The following is a 21,205-nucleotide window of genomic DNA, read 5'->3' as shown; positions in this document are numbered from 1 at the left end:
GTCCAGAACGCAGCTATATTGTACACCTCAGACCGTCTGTATTTTTTTTGTCTGTTCAACCAATCGCAGGGTTATACACATATTTTTCATCCATTTCGCTGTGACTCGACCTCTGCATTACCAACAGAGAGCGCTTGGAGCAACCACAGGAGTTTCTTTGAGTCACCAAACGTTCCCTTGCAAAAGCGATCCGACTGGGAATACGAGGATCTTAGTAAAAAGCAGAGCTCCCAGCCTCATTGGAACCGTATCCATTTTCAGTGCATCCACACAGAATACCCTGCCCAATCACTCCATAGCCCTCCTCGATCCGTCTCCGATCCACACCCGTGCCTGTTTTTTATGGCTGTTTCTGATTCACTCCCATCGACTTGGAAAGTGTGACAGTGCACCTCGCTGGGTGTGGAATTAAAAAAGCTGCAACTTCTTTGCTGTTTTTGTCTTCGCGCCTCCCTTCCCTTGCACAGTCCTGCCCTCAATGTATAACTTCTCCCTTTTATAGAAGTCTGCAACGTCGATGTCACAAGCATTGCTCATGTCCCACACGAAAACCAGTGCTCCCGTGGAAGTTATGAGACTCACTATATGCTAACAGTTTTTTTCTGTTTCACTGCATATGCAGATAGTTGCATAGTGCGAAATAATTAATAACGATTAGTAGAAGTATAAAGACTACAAGGAGTAATGGAGTATATAAGAAGAAGTAACCCTGTAGTAATCCGAACAAGAACGAAGCCTATGGCATCCCAGGACTCTGGCGGGTCTTCATTCACCAGAAAACGGTTCGGGTGGCTCTGAACACCCAATCACATAACAAATCCATCTATCACACAGCACAGCCATTCAGAATCAGAAAGCTGTTTGACTTACTTTTTTATCAATTCCGTTTTTATCTCTTGCAATCAGCTTTTAGCAGGGCATGCTATATGGTTCTTTTGGAGGGTTTAAAAATAATATTATGATCATCATCATAAGGGTCTTGTAGGAACAGCTGGTGGAGCTTTTGTCCGACGGCGTTCTATCATAAATAACAAAACATCTGTTGATGGTTTTTAGGAACCCATCTCTAAGAACAATTTAAAAAGCCCTCTTTGTGGACAAACTTCAGGTTTTGCCAGGTGACATCAGACTTTACAACACTTTTCAAAACTAAAGCTATTGCTGCTTCTTTAGGGGAATTGTAAAATGTTTTTGGACACTAGCAAGAATTGTAAATAAATAACAATCAGTAATCACACAATAGATTTCAAAAATTAAAACTCACTTGCACCAGTTTTATTATTAGTTTGTCTTAATTGATTTATTTTATTTGGTAATAAAATGTATCTTACAATATGCATGTCAGTGTAAATATTTAAATTAATGCAAAAATATATGTATACATTTCAAGTACAAAAACATTACAAATTATTGATCTTTATTATTTTAACTATAATGTTAAAATGTATACATTCATATTTAAAATGTTATATATACTAAAATATAAGAATAATAATAATAGTAATGTGCTACTTATACAGCTAATGGGTCTTAATAGAAGATAAAATAATGGCTCTTAACTATCTATTCTAAGTGAACTCACACAACATATTTCCAAAATTACAATTCATACCGCACCCTCTTTATGTGTAGAATATTTGTCTTTTTAAAAACAAGTGATATAAAGCGATACCATGTAATGTTGAATATTTCAACAATAATGAATCAAATATTTATCCACATAAAGTAATAAAGTATACAATTCTTAATCTGTATTTTAAAAAACTAAACTATTAAACTGTATATTAATATTGTTTTTTTATAATATAAAGGTTAATATATATATTCCCACATAAACATACCAATTATTTATTAGTACGTATTTAATTTCAAAATACTTTAAAATAATACATAATATTTCAGATAGTGTTATGTTTATTATCTTCCACAGCTAGATACATGTACTATATAATAGACCAACTATTCCCACACCTATTATTTAATTTTTCTATGATATCTATTCCATTTATTTTTATATATGTATTAATACACAGTATAAACATATAAATATTGAAACAAATTATATACTAGGATGAGAATATTCACTGGAAACTTGCACAGGTGGACATTTAAGCCAGTAAGAATGAAAACAGCTTAGCAACCATCGCGGCAAGGCAGTGAATTTTGCCACACGCAAACACCACCCTTCAGAAGGAGTCAAATCTCTGTTCTGAAAGTTGTGACTGAACCCATCACATCTTTGTCAAAACGTTTTGTGCCGACCCTTGTGCTGTGCTGGACTGTAATCAGCGGCCAGTTTCCATCTTTAAACTCAGGGCAGTTTGCATGCGGTGCCACAGTCAGGACAGACTCTCCAAACTGCTTCCCGTTCCATCTCCAGACTTCCCAGTATATCTGTGACTTATTCCAGCGCACAAAACCTCTCTCACACAGCGACGCTTTCTCCAGACACGAACTGCCAAGGTGGCTTGTTTTTTTTTTTTTTTTCTCAGAGTGTGGTGTCCATTCATCCCAGTTCATTTGTATGCTGGGAGCTGCACTGACTGGGTTATACATGGTTGCGGGGCCTGAATAAGACCCCATTCCAGTTATCCATTAGTACGATCGATGTCAAATCACACAGTAAAGCAAAGGGCTAAAGCAAAGTCTGTTAACACACAGCGGCATTCATGGGGGCAAGAGGTCTGTACCAGTTGATTTTTGAGTGCAAAAGTGATAAACCTAGTACACAAAGACCCAGACTCGAAAGATCTATTACCCACAGTAACATGAACACACATTAGATATATAGCACACATATATCTTTATCAAATGAAATTCTCCGGACCCTGAACCTCCAGTATCCCAGACGAGGATAATTTACTGTTGTCCTTAATAAAAAGATATATAACTGTATTTTCATGCCGTTGAGAGCGGAGCAAACTCTGCTGCACACTTTCCCGGGATTAAAACCTGACTCCAAAATGCACCTCCTATAAAAAATACAGGCAGAACTAAAATAACAGACGCATAGAGGTGTGCGCGTGCATACACCAACACAGTACTAATAATAGATCCCAGACACTGGCTAACCCAAAATGTGGCTGCAACACTATTCATTATCCACAGCAATGAAAGGCTGTATTCACTCTTGCTTTCTACTTCTCTGAACAACCCAACAAATCCATACGTCAAAGCGCTTACAAAACAAGCGGTGAGAATGACAACTACGACTTAACCAATCCAAACTGGTTGTTACTTTCAGAATGGTGAACACTCTTAAAAATAAAGGTTACAAAAGGGGGTTTTGCAGTGACACCACAGAAGAAGACCATTTGGGTTCCCAAAGAACCTATCAGTGAACAGGTCTTAAAAGAACCATTTTTGTGAAAAACGTTTGGTGAAATGGAAAGATTCCATAGATGTTAAAGGGATAGTTCACCCAAAAAATGAAAACTTTCTGTCATCATTTTGCTCACCTTCAAGTTGGTTTCAAAAGAGTTTCTTCTTCCGTTGAACACAAAAGAAAGATATTCTGCAAAAATGCTGGTAAACCAAAACCAACGTGACGAGTACCCACTGACTACCAATAATATGGGGGGAAAAAACCTAAACACGCTATGGAAGGCCAATGGGCTACCGTCAACTTGCCAACATTCTCCTCAAATATCTTATTTTGTAATCAGCAGAAGAAACTGGTTTGGGAATAAGTTGAGGGAGAGTAAATGATTTTTGGGTGAACTGTCCCTTTTAAAGCGTTCTTCATGAAAACCAGGTGATGCCAAATAAAGGATTTTAGTTTTTAACATAACAACTAGATTTATATTTTCTGGAGAATTTTAGGTTTGTTTAAATCACTAACCATAAGTATGGATAATTATTTTTATTTTTTATTTACATTTACATGTGTCCTTACCATCACTCGATTTCGATTTCATATATGAAAAATTACTCTTAGTCCACAACTGATTTTTTAGTGAATAAAAGCTATGGACAGAAAATCAGGGGCAGGTAAAATAAAGTGACAGATGAGTCCCTCTTTCTCGGTGCTCGGTTTGCCTTCACACTTTAAAAGTAACATGGTTTGTTTGAGTCTACGCTGATTGTTCTGATGTATTCCCTGTAGGATCTGTCCCTTTCTCCCTCGCTGTGACGTGTTTCTGGAGCATGGCACTGTATCAATTAAACATGCCACCCTTTTATTATATACGCCGCATATGCTTTTTTTTTTTTTTTTTTTTTTTTTGATCCTTATGGTTAGCCGAGCAAAAGCGCTACCTAGGCCTCATAATGAAACTCTTGAATATCAGCAACAAGACAATATTTAGAGCGTGGACGAGGAACAGCCATATTCAAAATGTCTGTGCTGGGGGAAATTATGGGCCTGTTACATTTCATGTCTGCACACAGGGGTAAGACCAAAATTGCCCTTCCATTAAGATTATAGGTAGTAATACATAATGTGAAACCAAAACGTGAATCACATTGAAGTGTGATGAATGTGAGCAACATGGGACATGTCTGTTTGAAAATTTATGGTAAGAAATAAAAAGCAAAAATATACAAAATAAAAAAGCAGCAAATATAACTGTATATCATATGTACATAATACTCTAAAAAAATGATGGGTTAAATACAAACCCAGGACAAACTATGACAGCACCTGGGTTGTTTTGACCCAGCGCTTGGGTTATATGTTTACCGCAGCCTTCTGGGTAGTAACCCAAACCGCTGGATCAAAATAACCAAATTGCTGGGTTTGGTCCATAATTTTACCCAGCACTGGGTGTGATTTAACCCAGCATTTTTTTTTAGAGTGTATTATCAGGACTAGGATATACAGTAATTCTGATGAACTGGTTGTTTACTTTCATAATGAAAAAAAAAAGAAAAACTTAAATAGCCGAATGGGAACTAGAATTTTTACATTTACAGAAGAAAAATGTGAGTTATGACTTGGCATTTTGAGTTTACAGTTTGAGTTTACAGTTGATGGTAAGCCATTGACTTCCATAGTATTTTTTTTTCATACAATGGAAGTCAAACTCTACCACAAACTGTTTTGTTACCCACATTCTTCAAAATACTAAAAAAAACTGGGAATATAAAACTAATGTTCAGTCACTTACATGTGGTTTCATTACCATAAATGCACAATTAAGACCTTTTTGTGTTTTATTTTCTCAAAAAATGACGAGTTTTATTTTCCAGCTGCTGCAAGAAAGAAGCAGCTACAAATGATCCTTCACCTGCAGCATCCACTGCAGCCTAACTAGCCAGGACTCCTTCTTTTATAGACAGACGTGACGTAATGACGCAAAGACAAATGGACCCGAACCACTGAAAGTTAAAACAAGTATGATGGTTTGAACCGCACTGGTGGGCTGGTGTTTGAACCCTGATTTTTGTACTTATGTACAATTGATTTTGGATTTAACCAAAAAAAGTTAAGGAATGCAGCTTTAAATGGAAAACAAGTCTCCGCAGATTTTTTCTATTTAATATATTTACACATTTTTATTTTGTAATTTTTGCTAATTTTTTTTTTATTTGCCAGTATAGTATTATTTAATTTAATAAAGAAGTATTATGAATTTTGGTGAGAACATGTAATATAATGTGACAAAACAAATATATCACTGTACCTGTACGCGATTTCATTTATTTGTCATCCACGCTTTCTCTAAAAACCCCATCCACCAAAAACAGCGTCAGCAAATCAGAACATGCCCCAAAATGAGCCAGCCGCAGAGAGAGAAGAGTGTTACTGATTGGTTGGTCTTCTTGTTATAACCAACGCAGAAGCTCTCAAATCTTTAGTGTTTAGATGATTTTCAAATCTTTACCAATTTTAAAACCATGGGAGACCACAGACATGAAGATGGTTTCAACCGATTTTTATCCTTATAATCCTCTGGACGTGCACACTAAACGATTCGCCCAGACCACGAGACCACACACTAGGACACAGCGATTTCACAGTGACACACGATCTCACAGAGGACTCGCGAGATCAACGTGACTAGAGAAGAAAAAAACACACGGAAGTCAGTCGACATCATCAGCTGGCTCTCCTGGCATGCATTCTGTTGTACAGTGAACAAAAAAAAAAAAGAATATGGGTGATGTACTTTCTTAGTACTCTGCTTTCGTGGCATGTTTGTGGCTGGCCAAGCTTCAGATATAGAAGCACGCAACATCCGGGTTGGATGAAGCTTGCCAGCCTTACAGAAACAGGTGTGATTTCTCATGCTTCTGAAAAAATGAAATGAGACCTATGCATGTTTTGGTGAGGTTCATGCTTACTCGTTCATATAACCTTTAACTTCACAAAAACAAACAACCCTGATAAAAACTTTTCACCCAATATCTCTCTTTACATCATAATTCATGTGCTCACAGATAAGAGAAAACGACAATCAAACAGGACTTCTACATAACTGTTAATGCTCTACAAACCCAGGTTAACACGGCAGACACATCAAAGCCGAGCGAGGGAGGGAGGGGATTTGTTTTTAAAAGCGTGGCAAAGGGGGGGGGAAATATATGAAAGCAAGAAAGGCATGCCGTGTGAACGCTTGCCAGGGCCACTTCACTGCTGGAAAAATGTGATATTTCATACCTTCATCTCTTGAGGAGCTCTGGGTGAGAGCGAAATGAGCGCAGAACAGGAGTAATAATGAAGCCTGAGGAGGAGGGTGGTCCTGTCAGATTGCTTATTGTTTGTTTACGGAGCTGTTTGGGCACTAAACGTTGATTCTGTCAGCACAGGAACTGCAAGCAGAGTCGTGTCAGATTATGGGGCTATTATAAAGGATGAATCCTTATTTTACTACATTAAATACAAAATATAAGATATTTAAAGTTTTTAATTAAAGTGCTTGTTAGTGTTAGTGGGAAAACTCAGGCAGGGGAGTGACATTAAAAATGATTTTCATTGTTTAAAGACAAAACATGCTACCACGATGCTGTGTGTGCCAGGGTGTTGCTACAGTGTTTTGAGTTCCTAGTTTTCTCCTCTTTTGCTAGGAATCATTCATGACTGTTATATGACAAAATTTAATATTTCTGGTTAGAGGTTAGTCCCTGCTGGGTAGATGTCGCAACTACACCATCTGGACACAAAAAAAGACACATTTCTCATTGACAACCATTCAAAATCAGCCCTGTATTTAAGTATTTACCTTTCCTGCAATGGTTTTTGAATCAATGTAGTGATTCCCCTGTTGCTGCTGAAACAGTGCCACAACAAAAAATAACAAGTAATTTTTATTACCTGTTTTTAATGCAAAGCAATAAAAGACCAAATAATATGCAATGTGCTTTCATTTGTTTTTACATGCACGCTGAATATAAACAACATAGCTATACAATGTGACCAGCAGATACTGATTCACAACACAAATCACTCTTATGAGGCAGTTTTTTTTTTTTTTTTTCAAAACATACGATTAGTATAGTCGATTCATGAACTCATAATCCAGTTCTTTTCAGTGTATCAAAAAAAAATAACCCAGCCAGTGTAGTTTTGATTCCCGAACAAATGACTCATGAGTCATATGGTTCTTTTTAAAGTGCATCAAAATCCTAAGGAGTGCGAAAACAGTTGTAGTCTGATGTCTTGAAAAATGACTGTTTGAACTGGTTCTTTTTAGAAAATCAAAATGATAAAAGATGACCAATGCAGTATTATTTTTAAACATACAGTAATGACTCGTATGAATCAGATTTTTTTCTGAATCAAAAAACAATGACTTGTATGTGTCTGTTCTTTTTGGTGAATCAAGAACATACACTGTGGCCAGTGTAGTCCCAATTCTCAAGCAAATGCTATCATGAGCAGGTACTTTTTAGTGAATCATAACAAATGAATAAACATAAGCTGGTACGGTTTAGTAACCTGTATCAAAAAAACATATCTAACTGGGACCAGTGTAGTTTGATTGCCAAACAAACTGATCTTTTAAGAGTTGGTTCTTATAGTAATGAATAAAAAAAAAATAAAAAAAAATGACTGATAACTGGTTTGACTTTGGTCTAATTCATATTACTTCACTGAACTCTAAATTTGACTTGATTTTATATATATATTTGCATGCAAACCGAAAATCAGTTAGGAATGTTAACAGATATCTTTGTCCAGATTATAGGACCTTTTTTTCATATTCAATGAAAATGTAATATAATATCAGATTAATGCATGGCTCTAGCAGCTCATAGACATGCAGTTACTATGATAATGAACTGATGTGCATGACAACAACCATACTTGATAACCAGAGTTTCATTAACATCACATCATTGATTTGCAATAGAAGAAAAAGCTAAAACCAACAGCCAATGAATATGGGACATCTGTGTCAATGACTTGTTCATAATGTTGATTGGTCATAAGATCAAGTCCAGTTGACAGGCACACATGCTTTTCAGTTTGGGTCTTGGAAATAAATTAAGGCAGACACAAATGTCTTACGTCTTTAATGTCAAATAAATGTATAATAACTGCTGTGCTAACATCAATACCTCCTCTCACTCAAACAAATCAAACACTGACTACAAAATAATGGATTCAATTATATATTCTGCTGCTGTGTCGTCCAAGCTTGCAAACATATAGGATGCAACTATAGGCTGCATTGTTTTTATTATCATTAAACATGTTCTTCGTTTCAACGGTCATCAAAGTCTCTTCCAGATGGCTATTTCTCTTTAAGCATCTATTTATTTGACAGAGAACTGCTGTAAGCTCCAATGCAACTAGCTGTCAACTCCTTCTAACTATATCACTTCATATCGTTTGGAAAGCTTAATTAAATTCGTTTTTTAAGAGAAGACGTTAAATCCCATGTGGAGTCAGCTTTGAATAGATTTCCCTCGTTTCTTTCTGGCAGTGGCCTATTTGGGTGTGTGCCATTTAAGAGAGCGGATAAACAAATAATTATCCACATTAATGTGCTGATATTCAGGCCCATCTGGAAATCATCAACAAGTACACTACCAAACCCTGCATCAGTCATGCAATCAAATATAATCTGGATTCCAAAGCCGGATTGAAGTAGAGAGAGCGAACTGAAAACTGTGTGTGCAGCGAGCTGAAAAATGAAGAAGGCCGATGCTATAATTAGCTGAACATTTAGACTCTGAAATGAGGACAACCTGGGTAATGTGCTGTTTAGTTGACTGCCAATAGCGATTGATTGTCTCCTCAGATCGGCTTATTGTGGCCCTGTCTGGTCAGAAGTAAAAAATCAAGCTATCTGAGGTTTAGAGTCGAGCTAACTCTGAGCAGATGTCCTTGCATTGAATAATCACCAAAATTCAGCCAATATGATATTAAAATGCAAGTTCCTTATGTTCTTTAGTTTTTGAAATACTGGCATATACTGTAAAAATGTTGAATGGCCTGCATATTTCCTCCCCCCTATCACTATAAATAAAATGGTTAACATGACTAAAACATTCAAAGACAATGGCATGTATGTTTAATTTTATACATGGCCCACCTTATACAGGCAAAACATACAGTGTTATTTAACCCTTCTGTGCTGTGCCCAATTTGGGGTTAGCAGTCAAAAAATTATGGGACTTTTAAAACGCGCCTGTAAATCTCTCATTATGTATTATCACCAAATCTTGGATTATAACTTTTGTCACATTGGTATAGTACAGCTTTTGTATTTCTTTTTGGAAACCAATTGCATGCACCTCAGTTTTTAAGTGAAAAAACTGCAACTATGGATCATTTTGGAAATGTTCACCTCAAAATGGAGGGGCATGAGCTTAGATGAATGAGTCCTACAATCCAGTCAGTTCACCAACTGAAGCACAATCGCACAAAGACTGAATGGCAACATTGGGTAATAATATAGCACAATGAGAGATTACATGCAATTTCATAGGTAAGGAACAACACAAGTGGTTATATACAAAATATATTGGTGAGTTAGCAAAGTAAGTACGTTTTTACTCCAATTTTCATGAAAAAATAAAAATCCTCTCTTGGGTCAACATGGCTGGAGAAACAACATGAGGGTTCAAAAAGAGAAGCCAAAAAAATATCCAGTCTCCAAATACTTTTAAGATTGTATTTACACTATGACTTATGTGTGTGATTTGTGTGGTGGTGTGTGTGTTGGGTGTGTGGTGTGTGTGTGTGTGTGTGTATATATATATATATATATATATATATATATACTATATATATCCATATATATAATATAGTATACACCACACACACACACACACACACCACACACTCTGCACACACTATTTTATTATATAGCAACGTGAATGCACATAACCAAATATGTTTAACAAGAACAAAATTAAATTGTAGAAACAAACTGGTTTTATACATGGACGGGGGCATTAGATTTTGAAACTGATCTTCAGACCACAAAAGCGGCTAATATCGATTATTTGCTCGGCCTCTTTAATCGACTATATAAATTTTTTAGTGTACTGGTTCTTTTATTACTATTCTATATTTAAATGTTGTTTAACTGTACAGTTTACAAACATACTCTGTTGAAAGCAAAGAATAGATTCAAGAGAAAAAAAAGCAAACAAACGATGCAAAAAAACCGTAGCAAATAATCCTATCATGTCAGTTCAAAACGATACAATTCTAATGCAATGACTTCAAACGTGCAACACCTCGCACGCAGTTAGTAAAAGTTAGTCCTATGGACACCGAAGTAGTTGCACCCCCACCTATATTGTTCTATATTTAACCCCTCAAAGCTTTTTGTTCTCTTTGACAGACGACATGTGGGCGGCGACAGTCGTCCTGTGACACGCTTGTGCAGTGGAACAATTTTCAGAGTAAGGGAATGTGTCACCTGTAATCCCAATAAAACGAAATGCATGTAAAGCATGAAGAGTTTGATTCTATTCAACAATTCATTATCCATTGTCTTTAATGGGGTGGATCCAGAAAGACACTTGTTTTGAAGTCTGAATGCCACAGGAATCAAAGTTAAAACTATGATATCGCATATGATATTGCATGGCACTTAGACTACATATTATGCGCAAAATCGAGTGATAAATTAGTTTGCACCGCTACTAAATCCTAATGCAATGATACGGGAGAATATTCAGCAGAGATTCCAACACGCTTCCAAATCCATATGAACAACTTCAAGCATTATTTCCTCTCATACAGCTATTACACACAACAGTGGCATTACGCGCATCGAGAGTGCGAATGGAGAACTAGAAAACAAATGCTGTTTTACATCCCAGAGTTTTTGCGCAACCTAAAACACCCAAAAACGATCTGGAACAGTTCTTGTCTGTTATATTATCAATCGAACTCCTCTCTTCGTGTTTACCAGCATTTTAAAACAGAAATAAGAAGAGCCAAGTTGATTTATACAGCACGTACCATTGTGGAGCGGGGAATATTGCCAACAGTCTCAAAGACCCATTTTATTCCGTTAGAAAAAAAACTTCCCCCGAAAAAAAAGCTGCGTGTCGGTGGATGAACGAGCAAAAGCAAAAAGCCAGCGACGAATCGGTTTTCTCTTCGTTGTATACGGAAGCAAGAAGAAGAACCGGGTTTTTTTCTTGCATGACGGGACGGGCCGGAGGGATCACCGCGGAAAAAAAAAGCCAACTTTTACGCACGGAATATACTTTCGGGGGGGTCGGTTCTGTCTCTTTCAGCAGGTACCCAAAAAAAAAAAAAATACGCGCTGCGAAGTCTTGGATCTAAAGCATTCGCGTTTCAAATGAATCCTTAGCGCCGGAGAGAAGATTCAGCACGACCCGTTCCTCCGTTTCACCGAAGCTCTCCGCTACAAGATCCCTCCCGGTTCGAGCGTCTCTCCCGTCTCGTTTGAGTCGAGATAGCGCCGCGCGACACAAGCAACTTTGTGCCTCCTACCGCAGTTTCAGCTCACGGACTCTGGGCGTAGACTGGGTGCTCAATCTCCATCCATTACCAAGGACACTGGGAGCTACCTCCTCACGGGTGATCTCCAAGCATGACCTCCTCATCTCCTCATTCACTGCACGGGAATCACGATCAATTATTACGGAGGCTAGGAGGTTACGGGACTCATTTCGTGCAGGGCAAAGTGGATATTGCGGAATTGTCAAGCGATGCGTGTGGAGGGGAAGAGGAATATAGACTTTTATGTTTATGTCACCGCGACGAAATAAACGGCGTGCGAGCACTAACGTTTTTGTGCAAATAACAAAATGAATGTATGTTAAGATCAGCCTGGTAAAGAGTAGTTGCCAAAACTAAAACGTGCTACCCTTGCGTGGCCCGTGCGAACGGTTTTCGGGTCGGGTTTGATCTGTGGATGGATTCGTTGCAGTGGGCTGCAGTGAATTATTAATAAACCGGGGAGCGCTTCACAGTCTGTCGTGTTTCACAGAGGAACCAGAACGGCAGCTGGGGGTTTAAGGGGACATTAAATACGGGTTTGGAGTGAAGCAGGGACGGGACACAGGGGATTATTTACGTTCACCGGAGAGAGGAGAGAGGAGAGAGAGAAAAGAGAGAGAAGAAACAGAGAGAGAGAGAGGAGATTAGAGATGCAGAGATGGACGCCGAAGTGTGTGTGACCTTTTTGTTTGCAACCACAAATGTTAAATGGTGTGACGCACGAATTCAGGGTGTTTAGTGATATTTCTGTGTGTGTCGCCATGAAGCTTGACCGTTATCAAGTGATGTGCACAAAATGTAACCACTAAAACCCTTAAATCGTGCACTGGTGTGAAGTGTTAAGTTGGCAGGGTGTGAACAGGTGTAGTGCAGTTTGGTCATCGATCAGTTCTGCTGAGAATTTAAACGAGGATCAAATAAATGATTTGCTATCAACTACCTGATGTGTGTTTAAAAGTATTAAATGAGTGTAAAAATCTCAACGGTGATGTTTTAGATGAGTAACAATCTAAATTAATTTTGACTACATATCAGCCTATTTAAACATCTAATTTTAATTGTAATTTCAAATAACGTGAAAAGGGATTTATCGATTATTCAACGGTAATTTGTAAATGCAGCCGGGCTCTTTTTGTCGTCTCATTCGTTTGTTTTAATTAATTCAACGTGTGTGCCAGATGATTGGTTTTGAAGGTAAACCAAGTCTATCGCAAAGGAATCGTCTTAGTTTAGTGTTCTTAATTTAAGGAACCGCGGTGCATTAGTTTTAATTAAATCAACATCCCTGGGAATGGTCTTGGGGGGTGAAAACAGAAAGAAGAACAGAAAGACCTCCAAAAAGACTGGGTGGCACTGGGGTGGGGAAGAACACGCGTTGACCTTTCAGTGAAGCCCTGGATGCATGACGGCCAACTACCTTATCAGCAAATAACCTTTCAAGCAAAGAACTTTTTTTGTCAAAAAATAATACATGCCATGTAAAATGATTAAACATACAAATATAAATAAAATGGATAAATTATAATTCCCGCATATAAAGAGAGAGGATGGGACACAATGTTGTGCCTTTTTTTAGCATTCATAATTGTTCCTTTTTTCCCTAGTTGTTGTTTTCCTATTAATTAATATTGCAATTTTTATCTATGTATTACGAAACAAATGCCCGTGTAATGTTATTTCGTTATTGTTTATCTCAAAATAGGAATTCGGCTACAATCTATGAATATGATAGAAAAACATATACAATGAACCAAAAAAGATAACATTAAACAAAACACCTAGAGGAAGTAATATAACGACCGACATTAATCTTCAATAAATTCACTTTAATAAATGAATGTATCGAAACAAAGAAAACGAATGTTTCATTTTAACACGAGCGAGATGTTTGAGTGAAACCGAATATATAAGCATTTAAAACAGAACATCATCTCACAAACACAATATTAATCAGCAAACCATGCTCTGCATATTTTATCTAATATTTTTATTTATGTAATATTATTTCTTATTATTTAGATTTACGTTATTTCAATTTATTTTCTTTATTTAGCAGGATTTTCTATATTTAGCCTTTAAAACCGCTCACCATTTTATCTGTTTTTAAACATTTCTGACAACATGCCAAAAGCTGTTTTCCATTCAGCCAATTAAAAGTAATCCAATACTTAAAAAAAAAAAAAAAACAAAAGTTAGTAATATTGGTTGGTGCATTTTAAAAATGCAAAGCACCGTCAGAAAGCACCAATGCGTATACGAGATTTCTTTAAAACATTATTTCAATAAAATGTTAAAACATTTACAGGTGACAGAATTTTTAAATATGAATAAATGAATGGCAATACTATCAATTTCAGTTTATAAAAATATATTAGCCTACTTAATAATACAGGCCTATTTGTAAATTGCAAACACTATTTATATATATTAAATCAGTTTAAATAAACAGGATAATATTATTAAACGGTCCTTTAAGACAAATCACTCCAAGCAATTATTGCTCTTTAATAGTCTATGAGTGTACAATGGTTAAAAAATGTTTGTAACGTACAAAAATCAGCTCGGTGATTTCTATAATTTAATCTGAACATCTCGGACAATTAGGAAAAACCAACAAATGTGTTACAAACTCAGATAAAACGAAATTATATTAAAGAATGCAAATATTATGTACATGCTTTTATTACGCTTACGGTTTCCTTATTTAATTAACGAAGCGCATTTTATACTGGACTGTGTAGAATTAAAATGTAGCTAATATTTAAGCAATAACAGGCAAACTCGTAAAAAGTGCCATTTATTTATTTTTATTTTTTTTTCGAAAAATTCGACTGTCCGCAATGAAATTATTCATATGATGAAATTTGAGAATGGAGGAATTTGTCAAATTTCTTTCTTAAAATAAATACTGAACCACCATGCACATGATGATTACAATTAAATAAAGCGCGGGGGAAAACACCAGAAACATGAACACTGACTGAATCAATGGCTGTTGATGAAGATGTCCTATATTTCCCAAACATTTTTGAAAATGGTATGATCATACTAAACGTTGGACGGAAGGAAAGAAAACACACTGAGGGTGCGCAGGTGGGGTCAAACGAAACTAAAAACGGAGCTTCTACCGAGAGAGAGAAAAAAATCCTCGATGAACATGACTTACAAATATACACTGTAGAAAACACACGTAACAGGTGATTGATTTCACCACCGCAAACGCTCGATCATAGAAAAAGAGAGGAAAGAGAAAGAAAAGCCGGTTTATTGTAATTTACCAGTTTAGCTAACTACATACACAAAAACTAAAATATACTTACATTTTAAAGTATTCACATTCAAATGTAAAATAGGTGATTTCTCACAAGTGCACACAGACAATATTCAAAGCAATATGACCCATGTGACCTTTACACCTAAAGGCCAAAAAAAAATTCCTTGCAGTTATGGTAATGCATTTTAATAATTTATGATAATTTTTTCATACCATTTAATTTAAGAGGACATACTTAGAGAAAAAAAACAGCCAAAGGTTTACATACAGTTCACCAAAAACAGGTCAAAGTTTAAAACATTTTTATTTTCAGATATGAGACGGTCCATATTTCAGCTGAATGGAACACAATTAAGACATCAAAGGCTGAATCCATCTCAAAAAACTAGTTTCTGTGGGTTCAAAAAATCTACCATAATGAAAATACAAGCTTTACTAAAACTTAAACAAGTGTATAGGAAATTTCACTAGAGGAGCATTTTATTTAACCCTGGTTTATTTCAAGATCAAGATGCACGATTTAAGATTAAACATATAAACAAAAAATATAAAGTTTCTGATTTAGGACTCTCAACCCTTTTTTTAAGGTAGATAATGTCTGCCTCGTTCTTCCCTGCATCACTTCAAACAGGAGGGTCATTTATTTTGCGCATGCAGTGCAGACTGAATTTAGGCTCTTCTGCCTGTTCCTTGGCTTGGCTTTAATTTCTGACTGCCTGTCTTTAATTTAGCAGGGCTACTCAGAGCTGAAAAGCATGAAGCTCAGATTCAGCTAAGCAACGGCCGGGGCCAGGAATGCTGACCTTGGCGGGTGAACCGGGCCAACGACTGAGGTAGTGCACAGCTATAATCACACATCCCTCAACCTAAAGCAAAAGAAGTATTTGAGCCATGAATATGCCATTAACCATTACACCACCTCTCCCGTTACAGTGCAGGTCCAAACATCTACTCTATATACTTTTACATACTTTAAAATTACACTGTCCATGTTATACAGTGCATAATCAACACCATGTACTTCATACGCCAAGCATCTTTCACCTTATTGATAATAAAATCCCATAGACTTTCATTGAAGGAGGGATCTGAACCGAATTTAGAGATTAGAATATAAAATCAATTTATCCTCACAATTGTACTGTACTTTGAAAATGGGCGATGTAATATAAATACAGATATTGTAACTTAAAATATAGAAAGAAAAGTAGTTGAAGGAAAAATTCGCAATCAAAACATTTATTTCTTAATGTTGTAACAATTAATTTTAATAATTGGATTACCAAACCAATTAAGTTTGAAATCTTGACACTGTAAGAGAAATCCATGTAAAAGAATGACATACACAAATAAAAAAATAAATAAAATAAAAACAGCACATGTAAAGCCTGCCACCAACATTAGCAGGCTGACTGAATATAAAAATCAATTTATCATCACTATAGTGATGAATCATATTGTACATGCAAAATAGACAATATGATATGGTCATTGTAAAATGAAATAAATAAATAAAGAAAACTAGTTCAATGTATATCCAGTAGCAGTGCCACAAGACCTTTAAATTATAAAAGGCAAATTCTTAGTGACAAAATTTTTAAAAGTATTATTTTCTAGGACACTGTAAGAGAGAAAACCAAACAAGATTGACATATTGCCAAGTCTTTGTTAATGAAATGAAATAAAAATAAATTTAATTAATGATACAATAGCACACGAGAATCCTGCAGCTAATATTTACAGACTGAATAAAAAATTAAAATTGAATTTATCACCACTACAGTAAAATGGGCAATGCAATATTTATATGGACACTGTAAAATAAAATTAATGAATATAAGTAGTTGAATGTATATCCAATAGTCAGATATGTACTGTAATACAATTCAGGAGACCTGCATACATATAAGGGAATATTTTCAAGATAAAAATCTTTTTTTTTTCTTATAGTTTAATGATTAAAACTTAACAATTGGATTAATAATTAAATAAATTTTGAAATCTACTAAAAAATAAATATTTTATATCAGACTATTATCAGAGAGAAAACCGAAGACGACTGACATACACCTCACCAAAACAGCTAAAAAAAAAAAGTGAAGCCTGCAGTGCACTTTTACAGACTGACTGCAGTAGAGAAAAATGTCCGAAATGTTTTACCTTCAAAGCAAAGTGTGTTAACCTTTGTGGGCTCGGAGAAAAAAATCCCTGGGAACTGTACCTAATTTAAATGTTCAAAGTGCCCTTCATCTTAAAGGTGTATTGTTGCCGGCCCCTGAAGAGCACACGCTTAATCTGGCAAAGGCTGAGAAGACTTTGAAAGCTTTTTGAAAGTGGAACGACGCAAGAGGCTGATAAGACGTCGGTGAGATCAAACTATCTGACTATTACAGGAAAAGGCTTAATGATATTTCAGATGTTTCCTTTAATAAAGGTTTCATAAGTTTATTTTATTAAATTCACGGTCTAAATTGAGCTATTCAACACTGTTTGTAATGCCATAATCTACCGTAGCGTAACCTAACCAGCTCATGTGTGGCTAATGGCATCATAGAAATGAGGGATACAAAATCACAAATTGCTGTAAAATAAAAAGGACTTAAGCCCCTCGGCCGCTGACCCGACCAAGTCAGGTTACGGATCCACATACGCTCAGCGATGAGATAAACAACGGGAAGCTGCGCTGTGATTGGTCATCGATGGTGAGGCTCCATCGGGATTGGAGCAGAACGCAGCTCTCTCACCTTATCAGGTCGGTGCACAGCAGTGCTGCAGAAGAGCGAGTCTCTGGAGGAAACGCCTGCGAGCGCCGCGCTTATCTTACACCAGCAAGAGGGCTTTACGCCTCTGATTAAGAAAGAGAGAGCCTAACTCGTGTACCTTCTGGACAGTGGGTTTTAGGGGCACAAAATAATGTATATCTAAAAATATTGTATGTTTTTACTCAATAATAATGCACACTTTTGCTTAAGAGGAGATTATTTGAATATACAAAAGTTAATATTTTTTATAAGTTTAAATATTTAAATAATAATAATAATAATAATAACTCTAAGTTTGGTGTCCGTAAAATTTGTTTTTGAAAGAAATTAATACTTTTATTCAGCAAGGATGCATTAAATTGATCAAAAGTGACAGTAAAGGCATTTATTATGTTACAAAAGATTTCTATTTCAAATAAATGCTGTTCTTTTGAATTTTCTATGAAATGACATGCATCATAAAAAAAAAAAATTATATATATATATATATATATATATAATATATATATATATAGGGTATATATATATATATATATTAGGGTTTACACAACTGTTTTCAACATTGACTATTTGATAATAAGAACTGTTTTCTTTAAAGCAGTAAAGCAATTTTTACCAAACTTTTGAAATAAACTATACAAAAACTATAAAGTGTACCTTATAAAAACTAGGATTATATTTTCTGAAGAAACGCAAGTGGTGTTTGCTCATGCAGAACTCACCGTCACGTTGCTAGGGTGCTGTGGGTAGTTGCCAAGGTGTTGTTATGCAGTTGCTAGGGTGTAATAATGTGAATAAATAAATAATAGTGATGCAAGTCCACAGACATACACACTTATGTACCTGAGCATGATTATGGAGAAAGCAAAGATTAGAATGAATCAAAAAACAAGAAATGCAATGCATTGGCCTGAATATGCATATTAGTGCAGCAGGGTCAATCCATCAGATGGGTTGGCTGGATGTCCAGTGTGTAGTGCTGCATCTGGTCTGGATCCAGGCTGGTCCAGGGGGATGCAGAGCATTAAAGCCAGTGGCTGCTGGGGGAGAGGGGTTGTCCTCCCCTGGAGAGACTGAAAGAGGAGGCCTGCTATAATCTCCTTCCCTGGCTCTTCATGAAAGAGAGCAGAGGACACACACACCAGAAACTGACCCCCTCCTCCATCTCCAGCCTTTCTCATCTGTTATCACCATACACCTCTCCTGCCTCATCTACCGTTCTGCTCCTTCCCGCCATTCTTCCTCAATCCTCATCTGTCTTCCCTTCCAGGATTAGCTCTTCAGTGCTAAAACCTGCTCCAGCCTTTTTATCTTTATGTCTCCATCCTTCAAAACTTTTTGGTTGGTACACTGAAGACTTTTTATAAATGTACAATGCGAAACATACTGGTGCTTCAAAAAACCCAGTTTAATTGCTCACAGGTTGAGCTTTCATATTTCAGGACATTTATGTGATTTGTGTATTTACTCTGATGTTTCTCGTCAAAACGGGCACAAATGAGTCAATAATCAACATACAGTAAGAGTACAGAGCTATAAAAGAGCATGCGCTTTTTGATGAGAAATATTCAAGTTCATTATGAGAAGTCTATGCAACTCTGAGCACAGTTTGAGACATTATTGAGACTTTTCTCAGGAAAAACATAAAGAGACTTTAGCAAAGTCCATTTAACATCTTCACTGTTTAGGACAAACAATCAAAACGTTCAAAAGATTGCATTATGGATTCTTATTTTCTATGGGATGAAACCAATATGTGAATATGAAGAGCCAAAATCAAAAACAAAAACAAATCTCCAAAACACCAAAGAACAAAATTCCCAGTGTGCTCCAAAAAGAACCAATGAATGAGGAGGAACCTTATTTTTAAAAGTAAACATCTCAACTGATTATTGGTTCATTTTATTTGCTTGCTTGTGAATCTGAACTCCGAAACATACAGAACTCATTGGGGATTTTCAATTTCTGTGGGTAGAAACCAATATGTCAATATGAAGAACCTATAGATACATTGTCAAAAACACGTTTAATCTCCAAAGAACCACAATTCGGCAGTGTGGAACCACTGAAGAACCTTTTTCTTAAAAGAACTGATTATTCTGATTATGCCAATTTTTGTCAGTCTATAAAATCCATGCACATCTTTATGAATGAAATGTGGTTTTTCGCAACGATTCTCCATATATCTCAGGCGGTGTGATAATGATGATACTTTCTGGGATCGTCTTCCCTTTTCTCTGGCCCTTATTTGGTGGAATCAGGCCACAGAGTCTGGCCTACTCTCACGGTTCCTCTCTTCCACCATCTCATCGAGGGGAGGGGCTTCCTTGGCAGTGCCAGGCTCTGTTTGGTAGAATGGGTCCAAATTAACATGAATATTCATGAGCCCATCCCCTCCCTTTCCTTTCCCAACAGCGCATCAACACTTGGTAGCAGCACATGGCGGGACAGCTGTTGCAGGCCAAAGCGGGCATCTGTGCACAGAGAGACAGAGATATGGACCGGGCGAGAGGAAGAGGTGTGGACATCTGTAGCCAGGGATTGACAAACGCTTGGATGGATGAAGAGAGGCGAGACGAGAAGGAAAAAGAGAGGAAGTTGGACTAGGGACAAGGAGCAGGATTATTTGAATAGATGACAGGGAGTGCTAGTGAGTGAGAGAAAGCGATGGCTGGAGGATTGAAGGAAGATGAAGTGGCCAGGAGTCGGTGGAATATGTTAATAATGATTCTTGCATTAAAACTTGAATTTAATCTATAAAAGAACATTTTATACAGGATGTAAAAGTCTCCTCTATTATGCTAGCATGTTGATATATGGTTGCTAGGTCAAAAATTGTCCACCACCATGATCTTGTGGTCTCTAGATGTGGCTCAAGTTCCTTGGTCAATGCAAATCTCTTTTATCATCCACCAAGTGAAAATCGTAGAAACGTAACAGCAAACCTAAACTAATATTCCCCACAGTAAAGTTTCATACTCAGGAGGTTAGGGTTTGGTCAGACCACTAACCCTAAGTATTGTGTTAGTAAACTCCACAAATAAAAGTTCTTCAGTGGTTCTTTAAGACCTTTAGGTGAAGAACTATTTCTAGGGGCCATAAGTGTTTTTGCATTGAAAAACGCGAGATGGGAGCACTGAAATGGAATTTTAAAAAGCAAGGTCTTGAGATGCCTTTTTAAAAAGTTTAACTTATTTTAACGTGAGCGTCTCGTTTTTAAAAAGCTGTCTCATGTGAGAAACACTGCAAAAGACACGAGACGCAAGCACACTGGTCAAAGACATATAGCGC

The 21,205-nt window shown here is 36.6% G+C and overlaps 1 protein-coding gene and 1 long non-coding RNA gene across 2 annotated transcripts in view; one reads left to right on the top strand and one right to left on the bottom strand.

Annotated features, from left to right (window-relative positions):
- LOC109059404 (nuclear factor 1 X-type-like) overlaps positions 1–21,205 on the bottom strand; it is a 723,368-nt gene that overhangs the window by 699,848 nt on the left and 2,315 nt on the right.
- Positions 11,559–20,581, top strand: LOC109065054. The gene is made up of 3 exons (XR_006154055.1): positions 11,559–11,652; positions 15,884–15,985; positions 20,330–20,581. It is a non-coding gene; the product is annotated as an uncharacterized LOC109065054 (long non-coding RNA).

Source organism: Cyprinus carpio, chromosome A3 (genome assembly GCF_018340385.1).
Source record: "Cyprinus carpio isolate SPL01 chromosome A3, ASM1834038v1, whole genome shotgun sequence".
Lineage (NCBI taxonomy): Eukaryota > Metazoa > Chordata > Actinopteri > Cypriniformes > Cyprinidae > Cyprinus > Cyprinus carpio.
This window is presented reverse-complemented; position numbering and strand designations above follow the sequence as displayed.